The sequence below is a fragment of the Palaemon carinicauda genome, chromosome 6 (genome assembly GCF_036898095.1).
Source record: "Palaemon carinicauda isolate YSFRI2023 chromosome 6, ASM3689809v2, whole genome shotgun sequence".
Lineage (NCBI taxonomy): Eukaryota > Metazoa > Arthropoda > Malacostraca > Decapoda > Palaemonidae > Palaemon > Palaemon carinicauda.
In genome coordinates, this window is record NC_090730.1 from 13,058,479 (window position 1) to 13,069,919 (window position 11,441).

Genomic DNA, 11,441 nt, shown 5'->3' on the forward strand with positions numbered 1-11,441 from the left:
GGGCTGAAAAACAAATTAAATCTAAAAGAATAAAGATACCTCCATTTAGCTTAACAAAAGATAAATAATCATCAGAATTACGAAAGTAAATAACCAATTTTAAACTAGTTTCTGTGTTTATAATTGCAATAGATAACGTAAGATAACCCTCTTACTTTCACCATATGAATAGGTGTAAATATCAGATCATATTCAACCAAGAATCTATCGAGAGAATTCACAGGAAGAGATTGGTTGATATCAGTGTAGAAATTCGTACGAGGCGTTTCGGCTCATCCCATCTGCAACACATAAAGGGGTACTTTGATAAAAGCTTTTATTGATATCATGACAAATATTAAAATATTTGAAATTGATCTATAACCTAATATAGTAGGGAGATTTGACATTATCTTAAGTCAATGTTGTTCTCAGTAGATAACTTAACTATCATTGAGGATAATCTAAAGGCTATATAAACTATTTATTGAGAAATAATTTTTATTTTTTCTTTATCTTTAAGTTATAGTCTTTGCCCTTTTAGTTTGCTGATAAAACCGTATGGGAATTAGCATTTTTTCCATGTTGTTGTTGTTGTTTTAGATTACCTTCCCTTATGCAAGACACGGGCCCATGTCATTACTAAATGAAAGTAATTCTCACGACAATGTTAGCTGCTCATATTAAAAATGTAATATCGTATTTACTATAAAAACAATATTCAACAATCCGGTAGATCTTGTAGCTTACAATCTAATACCCAACTCAAAAATAACAAGCTCTAGAATAATCTCACCTTAAGAAAGTAAACATGGCTCTCTCCAAAAGGTGTGCAGGTGTGAAATCAAGAATGACAAACATGTGGACTTCGTAGGTTAGGTCAGCCACGGCCGTGTCAAAGGCCGTGTCGAAATTCACACCAAAAAGAAAGTGTAAGGCATTTGTTGTGATAGCCGCCAGTGAGTATCTCAAGTTCCAAGTCTGGGCACACTGCCTGTAGAATTCAGATAAGTTAGTAAGTTGTATCAAATGTTTCTGCCATGAATTCCTAGAGTCTCGCTTGGTAGAAGACATGAAAATTAATATAATTTAAACTAAAGTAACTCAGAAATATGGTGTTGGAGGTGTAACATATCTGAATTAGATTATACAGATCATGTTGAGCATTTCAGTATTCCAGAGGCTTGGGTGTTAGTAAAATTGACAAAAGAGGGCATATATGCAATATATCAGCAACCTCACATCGTACAGTATTTCCAGTATTCTTTTCGTCAAGTGAGCCATCTTCCTTTCAGTATTTATTAGAAAAAAAAAACTACATTATTATTATTATTATTATTACTAGCCAAGTTACAACCATCCTAGTTGGAAAAGCAAGATGCTATAAGCCCAAGGGCCTCAACAGGGAAAAATAGCCAGGTGAGGAGAGGAAACCAGGAAATAAATAAACGATACAAGAATTAATGAAAAAATAAAATATCTTAAAAAACATCAACATCATCAATACAGATAATTCATATATAGACTATAAAAAGACTTAGTCAGCCTGTTCAACATAAAAACATTTTCTGCAAGTTTGAGATCTATGTTATAGGAGAAAAACAAACACAAATCACTTTATTCCCATCAAGGAAATTGCTGGTTAGGTCCCACGTCGGAGATCCTCTTACCATTACTAGCTTCTTGCAGGACATCCAGGTAATCAAAGTAATCCTGAACATATTCCCAGACGGATTCCTTCCCCTAAGGCCATGTTCTGAAAGTGATGACCTCCTTTGACTTTGAAACCGAATAGATTTCGTCAGACGTGGGAACTGGAGCTCTGTAATGAGTCGACAAATGACGATGTTGTCACTGCATGGAATTATGGGCTCATGCAAGATTATTTTGAATGTTAATAATGTATAGAGAGACATATTTGAAATGCATAATGTATGGGAATTATAAAAAGTAACGTTAATGTATGAATATATGAATGAGATGATTTTGTAATATCCAAAAATAGCCAAAATTAAATTTTTACTTTCGATTTTCTAGCCTTTTTATATAGGCCTAATCTTATGAGATTTAAACCTAATTAAAAAAATAAACGAATACAGTTGACACTCTGGTGAGATTCAAACCTCCTCATGTTAAATTTCAGGATGCCTGAAAACTTTAAATCAATCAATCAATCATGTTAAATTATTTTAGAATATAAGGTACCTTCCACAGTCGGCTATTGTTTCTCGTCGATTTTGAAATAAAAACGGGAGGGGATAAACTAATAATAGAAATTAAATTATTGCTTTGGTGCATTGCTTACCTGAAACTTTTTATCAAAGGAGTAACTTTATTTTCAAGTGTGGTAGTCAGATCCTTGCCAAAGATGGACACACCACTGTGAAAATTGCCCACTCAATCTTGAACTGTTACCCATAGATATATTTTCTTTGGTTTGATATTAATTTTAATTTTATGTTAAAGTGATTTATAGGAAATATGCTTCATGATTTTAATTATGATATATGCTAAGGAACTATTATAAATCCTGTAATTTCATGGACTACATTGTATATAAAATAATGTAAATATCCCGATTGTATAATAGATTAATGTTAATATGTAATTATATTTATTGTAATTGTTTAATGTAGAATTTGTGGTCAATAAAAATCTATTTATCTATCTATCTGTATTATTATCACAAAAGCAACCAAGGATCAGAAGAAAGTAGCATAAGTAGCAGTAATAACATTATCATTAGTAGCAGATCCATTACCACAGTAATAGCGGTAATTTTGTTACCATTTATATGGGTAAGTTGCGGTAGCAGTCCATAGGATAGAATCATATGTGATAACAATGATGGCCGTTGGCTATAGCGACAGGATCATCTGCCATTTAGAGGACATTTCCTCTCCCAAAGGAATCACAGTTTTACTGAGTTTATATGTGCGGGATTTTAAAGGTTTTAAAGGCCACCCATGAATGGCAGAGGCAATGGACAGTAACATTGCCCTAGCAAGCAGGACAATGCCCTAGAGACTGACCATATATACATATGATCAGTGCCCAAGCCTCATCTCCACCCAAGCAAGGACCAAGGAGGGCCAGGCAATGGCTGCTAATGACTCAGCAGATAGACCAGAAGGCTTCCCCAAAACCCCCATCCTTAGTTCACGAGGATGGTGAGATTCCAGTGACTAAAGAAACTAACGAGTTTGAGCGGGACTCGAACCCGATTCTGGCATGTGTGTGTATTGCCTGTTTGAAAGGAGTGGAAGAGACATGCTAAAGCAATGAATATTGCTTAAGATAAAGTATTATACACCAAAGTTTACCTGTTTTCGTAACTAGATTGCTCAACAGGACGAAGATTTACTTTTTCAAGATGTTCACTGCAGAATCTCGATATTGAACATATGGGAAACCCCAAAAACATCCAAACGGACGAATATTCAACTGAACTTCCAACCTCGGCGTCTTCAATTACCGGGAAGACCTCATACTAAAGAGTTATTTCTTTGCTTTACGAATGATTCGAAGAGTTTGCTGTTCAGGATGATGGTAGTTGATAACAATATTAACAGCAGTTTCCAATAACGAATGGAAAGTCTTCGTAAAAAATTTGTGGAATACCGTACGCATAATTATAGGTCTGAGGTGTCGGTTAGACGCGGCACGTAATAATATTCACTAATGTTATGTTTCATTTTAGATAATATTTTCTTTACAGTTTTCCCTCTTTAGGAAATCTTCACGTCACTTTGGATACAATAAGAGACAAGAATGTAAGTTTGTTTCATGGATTTACAATATATGAAATTTTAGTAAAAAATAAAACAAAAATACATAATTTTGGATAAAAGATCGGGGTTTTAGTTTGACATTCTATCTGTCTGTCAACCTCTTTATCAGTTAATCTCCTGAGTCCTGTCCCACAGATGCACCCATACACGCATACGTCTAACCAAATACGTATATACACACGCACAGAGGAAATACATTTTTTAATTCACGAATGCAATTTTGGCTATTGAACACATCCTACTGACTATTATTATTATTATTATTATTATTATTATTATTATTATTATTATTATTATTATTACTATTATTATTATTATTATCATCATCATCCACCAGGCTACAACCCTGGTTAGAAAAGCAGAATGTACAAGCCCAATGGCTCCAACAGGGAAAGTAAATAAGAGAATAGCAATTAACTATATACCAGTAATGGAAATGAACAAAAACTATTTTCATTTGGCCTGGGCTATATACAGACACAAGGTCACTTGCCCCTTCGGCGTCTGCTTAAATACAAACTACCAAGAAAGAGTTCAAGCTTTGCATTAATCTTAAAGTATTTTATTTCATAAATCCACGTTTATAAGTTTGTGTCTACGAGTATATCGGTCCGTTCCTTATTCACTGTCAATCTCCGAATGTGACGAATAGAAAAGAGAAAGTCGCATTGCAAAGAGAAATGGACTCTGAACGATATATTTCCTACAGTGATTCGCTAAATATCCTAATGGTTCGATCGTAGGGTTATGGTGGCTGATGTGGTAACGTCCCTGACTGGTGAACGCCACACTGGGGTTCAAGTACCGCTCAGACTCGTTAGTTTCTTTGTTCACTACAACCTCGCCATCCTTGTGAGCTAAGGGTGGAGGATTTAGGGGAGCCTATAGGTCTATCTGCTGAGTCATCAGTAGCCATTGTCTGGCCCTCCTTGGTCATAGCTTGGGTAGAGAGGAGGCTTGGACGCTGATCATATGTATAATGCGCATTGCCCTGTTTGATAAGGCAATGTTACTGTCCCTTGCCTCTGCCATTCATGGGCGGCATTTAAGCCTTTAAAACCCATCCATATTTAGAAGTCAATCTAAGCTTTAAATACGTTTCTCTCTCTCTCTCTCTCTCTCTCTCTCTCTCTCTCTCTCTCTCTCTCTCTCTCTCTCTCTCTCTCTCTCACTCTCTCAATTAGGATATTAAGCGAATCACTGTGGGAAATATATAGTTCAGAGTCCATTTCTCTTTGCAATACAACTTTCTCTTTTCTCTTCGTCACATTCGGAGATTAACAGCGAATAAGGAACGGACCGATATGCCCGTAGACACACACAAACTTATAAATGGGGATTTATGAAATAAGATAATTTAAGATTAATGTAAAGCTGGAACTCTTTATTGGTAGATTGTATTTGAGCAGACGCCGAAGGGGCAAATGACCTTGTGTTTGTATATAGCCCAGGCCAAATGAAAATAGATTATGTTAATTTTCATTACTGGTATATAGTTAATTGCTCTTCTCTTATTTACTTTCCCTGTTGGAGCCCTTGGGCTTGTACATTCTGCTTTTCGAGAGAGAGAGAGAGAGAGAGAGAGAGAGAGAGAGAGAGAGAGAGAGAGAGAGAGAGAGAGAGAGAGAGAGAAATTAACCTAAACTTGTTAGTTTCAAGACTTACAACACCTTCAAAGGTTCAAACTTCCAGGGAATAGAAGGGCATCTAGATCAGTAGCAGAAAAAATATAAATATCACCAAACAATATCAATACTATACGAAAAAAAAAAAACTAATAGATTGTATAAATAGAATAAAAAAAATATATAAAAACTATAACATCTAAAAAAAGAATCAGCAGCAACAGCAGGAGGAGAAGGAGGAGGAAGAGGAGCAGCTGCAGAAAAAAATAACAAAAAAAATATAAAAACTAAAATATCCAAAAAATTATAAAAACTAAAGAATAAGAAACGATAAAATATAAAGCTATTAATTCCAGAAAAAAAGAAGCAGCAGCAACAGCAGGAGAAGAAGGAGGAAAAGGAACAGCCGCAGAAAAAAAAAAAATCCCCTAAAATATAAAAACTAGAAAAATCCAAAAAAATATAAAAACTAAAAAATCCCCCAAAAATATAAAAACTAAACTATCCTAAAAAATATAAAAACTAAAAAAATAAAAAAAATGAATATAAAAACTAAAAAATCCAAAAGAAAACATAAAAGCTAAAAAATCCAAAGAAAATATAAAAACTAAAAAATCCCCAAAAATATAAAAACTAAAAAATCCTAAAAAATATAAAACTAAAAAATAAAAAAAGATATAAAAACTAAAAAGTAAAAAAAAAATCGAAAACTAAAAAATCCCCCATAGAAATATAAAAAACTAAAAGATCCAAAAAAGAATATGAAAATTAAAAAATAAAAAAAACAAAAAAATAAAAAATCCTCAAAAAATTATAAAAACTAAAAAATCCAAAAGAAAACATAAAAACTAAAAAATCCAAAGAAAATATAAAAACTAAAAAATCCTAAAAATATAAAACTAAAAAATAAAAAAAGATATAAAAACTAAAAAATCAAAGAAAATTTAAAGACTAAAAAATCCCCCATAAAAATATAAAAAACTAAACTATCCAAAAAAGAATATGAAAACTAAAAAATCAAAAAAATTCAAAAGCTAAAAAATAAAAAAAAATTATTAAAACTAAAACCCCCTCCCCAAAAAAAAATAATATAAAAACGAGAAAATCCAAAAAAATATAAAAATTGAAAAATCCTCAAAAATATAAAAACTAAAAAATAAAAAAAAGAAATATAAAAACTAAAAAATCCAAAAAAAAACTAAAAAATACCACCCCAAAATATAGAAACTAAAGAATCCAAAAAAAAATAGAAATAAAAAATCCAAAAAATACAAAAACGAAAAAGTCCAATATATATATATATATATATATATATATATATATATATATATATATATACATATATATATATATATATATATATATATATATATATATATATATATATATATATATATATATATATATATATATATATATATATATGTATAACTATAAATCCAGAAAAAAGAAGCAGCAGCAACAGCAGGAGGAGAAGGAGGAGGAAGAGGAACAGCCATAAAATAAAAAATATATAAAAACTATAAAATAAAAAAATAAAAAAAGATATAAAAAATAAAAATCCGCCCCCACAAAGAAAAATGAACACTAAAAAATCCATTTAGTCAACTACACAGTATTTCATCCATTATTATAAAACATTCATTGTGTACTGATAAATTTTGAATGTTGTCACATGGGTCATGATTGACTACTGTAATGGGCTAGCTGGATGGAGGGAAGTTGGCCGAAACCTCTCTTAGTAAAAGGGACAACCTCTGGCGCGGCCTAAAACCCCTTAAGTTCAATGCCCAGAACACTGAAATAGTTTTCAACTGGCTTCTCTTCTTCATCAATTATCCTAAGATATTTTACTGATGATTTTTGAATTACTGAGAAGAAAAAAAAAAAAAAGGGAGGAAAGGAGGGTCGTGGGAACCAAGCCTGCAAAAATGGAAGTAGGCTAAACCCACCTGATGAGCTCTTTGGTCAGGGCAAAACCCTTATGTGTGTCACTTTAGTAGTAGTAGGGGTAATAGTATGTATGAATAAAATCAATATATATGTGTGATGTCGCCGTGGTTGTTTAACTTGTATGTTGATGGAGTGGTGAGAGAGGTGAATGCTCGAGTGCTTGGACGAGGATTAAAACTGGTAGGCGAGAATGACCATGAATGGGAGGTAAATCAGTTGTTGTTTGCGGATGATACTGTACTGGTAGCAGACACAGAAGAGAAGCTTGACCGACTAGTGACAGAATTTGGAAGGGTGTGTGAGAGAAGGAAGTTGAGAGTTAATGTGGGTAAGAGTAAGGTTATGAGATGTACGAGAAGGGAAGGTGGTGCAAGGTTGAATGTCATGTTGAATGGAGAGTTACTTGAGGAGGTGGATCAGTTTAAGTACTTGGGGTCTGTTGTTGCAGCAAATGGTGGAGTGGAAGCAGATGTACGTCAGAGAGTGAATGAAGGTTGCAAAGTGTTGGGGGCAGATAAGGGAGTAGTAAAAAATAGAGGGTTGGGCATGAATGTAAAGAGAGTTCTATATGAGAAAGTGATTGTACCAACTGTGATGTATGGATCGGAGTTGTGGGGAATGAAAGTGATGGAGAGACAGAAATTGAATGTGTTTGAGATGAAGTGTCTGAGGAGTATGGCTGGTGTATCTCGAGTAGATAGGGTTAGGAACGAAGTGGTGAGGGAGAGAACGGGTGTAAGAAATGAGTTAGCGGCTAGAGTGGATATGAATGTGTTGAGGTGGTTTGGCCATGTTGAGAGAATGGAAAATGGTTGTCTGCTAAAGAAGGTGATGAATGCAAGAGTTGATGGGAGAAGTACAAGAGGAAGGCCAAGGTTTGGGTGGATGGATGGTGTGAAGAAAGCTCTGGGTGATAGGAGGATAGATGTGAGAGAGGCAAGAGAGCGTGCTAGAAATAGGAATGAATGGCGAGCGATTGTGACGCAGTTCCAGTAGGCCTTGCTGCTTCCTCCGGGGCCTTAGATGACCGCGGAGGTAGCAGCAGTAGGGGAGTCAGCATTATGAAGCTTCATCTGTGGTGGAAATGTGGGAGGTTGGGCTGTGGCACCCTAGCAGTACCAGCTGAACTCGGTTGAGTCCCTGATTAGGCTGAAGGAACATAGAGAGTAGAGGTCCCCTTTTTGTTTTGTTTCATTGTTGGTGTCGGCTACCCCCCAAAATTGGGGGAAGTGCCTTGGTATATAGATAGATAGATATATATATATATATATACATATATATATATATATATATATATATATATATATATGTGTGTGTGTGTGTGTGTATATATATGTATATATATATGTATGTATATATATGTATATATATACATATATATGTGTATATATATATATACATATATATGTATATATACAGTATATATATATATATATATATATATATATATATATATATATATATATATATATGTGTGTGTGTGTGTGTGTGTGTGTGTGATTTTGAGACACAGCTCTCTAATACAATTTTCATTAAAGGCGATTGCCTTAGTGGCGTCAATGTGTTTCCTACAGGAATCCTCAATTTTCCCAGCTTCTTTAAGATTTTCAAGTTGTTATGTCATCTATCAATCCTGTTGCTATCCACCTTAGCGGACGGTCCTCTTAGTATAAATCTAAGAAAACTGACTTGAAATAATATGAAGGATCGTGATAGGCATTCTCTATCAGCTTTTATAAAGGACTTTGTCCAGTACGGTGTTAATGTACTTAATTCTCTTGAAGTCATTATATGACTACTTTTTCTTTTTATCCCACTAAATCCAAGAGTCCAAATGTCTCCTGGGAGAAATATACTAAAAAGATTTTTGGTCCTTATGGAGATTATCTCATGCTGATGCGCTACAGCACTTTTAATTAGGCGTACTTATTCTAGCTTTAATTTATAGAAATTTGAAAAGGATTGTGTTTATGTAGGAAGTGAAAAAATGCGGCAGATATATACACAGCTTACAAAAATAGAATTATCGGCAGCCACTTAATTTATTATCTATCCACATTATAGACCCTCACTTTTTCCCCACGAAGAGTATTTATAACAATCGGAATATTCAATTGTTTCCCTTTGTATCAGTATCTGTTTATTATCATGATACCAAATACTATTGCACGAATAAGGCAGAATACTGTGTGGTTTTAAAGACAAAATATACTACCCGTTGAGATACAACCGCTTGAGAGTTATTGGATCCTTTGATTGACCAGACAGTTCTACATTGGATCCCTCTGGTTATGGCTCATTTTTTCTTTGCTTACACATGTACCGAATAGTCTGGCCTATTCTTTTCACATTCCTCTGTCCTCATAAACCTGACACACCTGAGATTACCTAACAATTCTTATTCGCTCAAGGAGTTAACTACTGCACTGTAATTGTTCAGTGGCTATTTTCTTTTGGTAAGGGTAGAAGAGAGACGCTGGTTATGGTAAGCAGCTCTTCTAGGAGAGGGACACTACAAAATCAAACCTTTGTTCTCTAGTCTTGGGTAGTGCCATAGCATCTGTACCATGGTCTTCCACTGTCTTAAGTTAGAGTTTTCTTGCTTGAGGGTACACTCAGCATGCTATTATCATTATTATTATTATTATTACTATTATTTCTTTCTACAACCCTAGTTGGAAAAGCACGATGCAATAAGCCCAGGGGCCCCAACAGGGCAAATAGCCCAGTGGGGAAAGGAAACAAGGAAAATAAAATATTTTAAGAATTGTAACATTAAGATAAATATTTCCTATACAAACTATAAAAACTTTAACAAAACAAGAGGAAAAGAAACTAGATAGATTAGTGTGCCCGAGTGTACCCTCAAGCAAGAGAACTCTAACCCAAGACAGTGGAAGTCCATGGTACAGAGGTTATGGCACTACCCAAGACTAGAGAACAATGGTTTGATTTTGAAGTGTCCTTCTCCTAGAAGAGCTGCTTACCATAGCTAAAGAGTATCTTCTACCCTTACCAAGAGGAAAGTAATCACTGAACAATTACAGTGCAGTAGTTAACCACTTGGGTGAAGAAGAATCGTTTGGTAATCTCAGTGTTGTCAGATGTATGAGGACAGAGGAGGATCTGTAAAAAATAGGCCAGACTATTTGGTGTATGTCATCGCTTAATGCCCTCACCCGACCCTCTGGTCGTTAGATCATTCAGCATCATAAATTAAGAGTAACGGACATTAAACCAACTTCTCTGGCAATGAACTGACCAAAAGAGAAAATTTAATGCTGACGTGGATGAGGTAAATATTTAGTGTCCTGCGTTACTTTTCTTCTCACTTTAGATATTACTGACTAATTACTAAAAGTACATCCAATGCGTCACAATAATTAGCTAAGCACGCCTCGGATGAGAGAAAAGGTAATTTCGCTTAATAACCAAAGTTCTCTCCAACTTTTCGTGTTTCGTGTGTCTGCATAATTTCGGTCATCAAATTGATAAGGTTAAGGACTTGCAACCTCCGGATCTGTTTACTTTTCTCAATGCAAATGGATTACGATTCCACCAGGTAGCCCCGATATAGTTCGTGACGCTTAAGCACCGTTAAATCCAGGATATCAATAAAAAGGTTGCATCAACGAGCGCGAGATATGAATTCCGAGAACGCAACACTGATATAATTGACTATTATTGACTGCGCTCAATCGTATTGCCAACACGCTTAGATGCAGTGATATATTCTTTCAAACTCGGGACTGCATTCAGATTCGCATCACTGGCTACGAATGTTAATTTATGCCCTAGGGACTGCTGGAAAATTTCACTCCTATGGACATGATCCCTAAAAAGGTAAATAAACTCCGATACAGTTCACCGATCAGACTGTTCGCATACAATCCAGTCTTTCGAATGCACAGCCAGTTGTTTTATGAAACTAACAGGATTTAATATAACCCTTCAGTGCTGTGTACCAGAACGAGACATAGAGGAGGTAGGCGTAATAAGAAGGAAAATGCTAAAAAATAGTAGGATGACTCTGCTGCCATTATTTTACTCCCGCTGATTATTGTGTGTTTTCTTTCCTCGTGTTTTCGCCGAT

At 34.7% G+C, this 11,441-nt stretch overlaps 2 pseudogenes; one reads left to right on the forward strand and one right to left on the reverse strand.

The window, feature by feature from the left end:
* LOC137642869 (uncharacterized) overlaps positions 1–11,441 on the forward strand; it is a 443,369-nt pseudogene that overhangs the window by 392,270 nt on the left and 39,658 nt on the right.
* LOC137642313 (uncharacterized) overlaps positions 1–11,441 on the reverse strand; it is a 35,784-nt pseudogene that overhangs the window by 3,109 nt on the left and 21,234 nt on the right.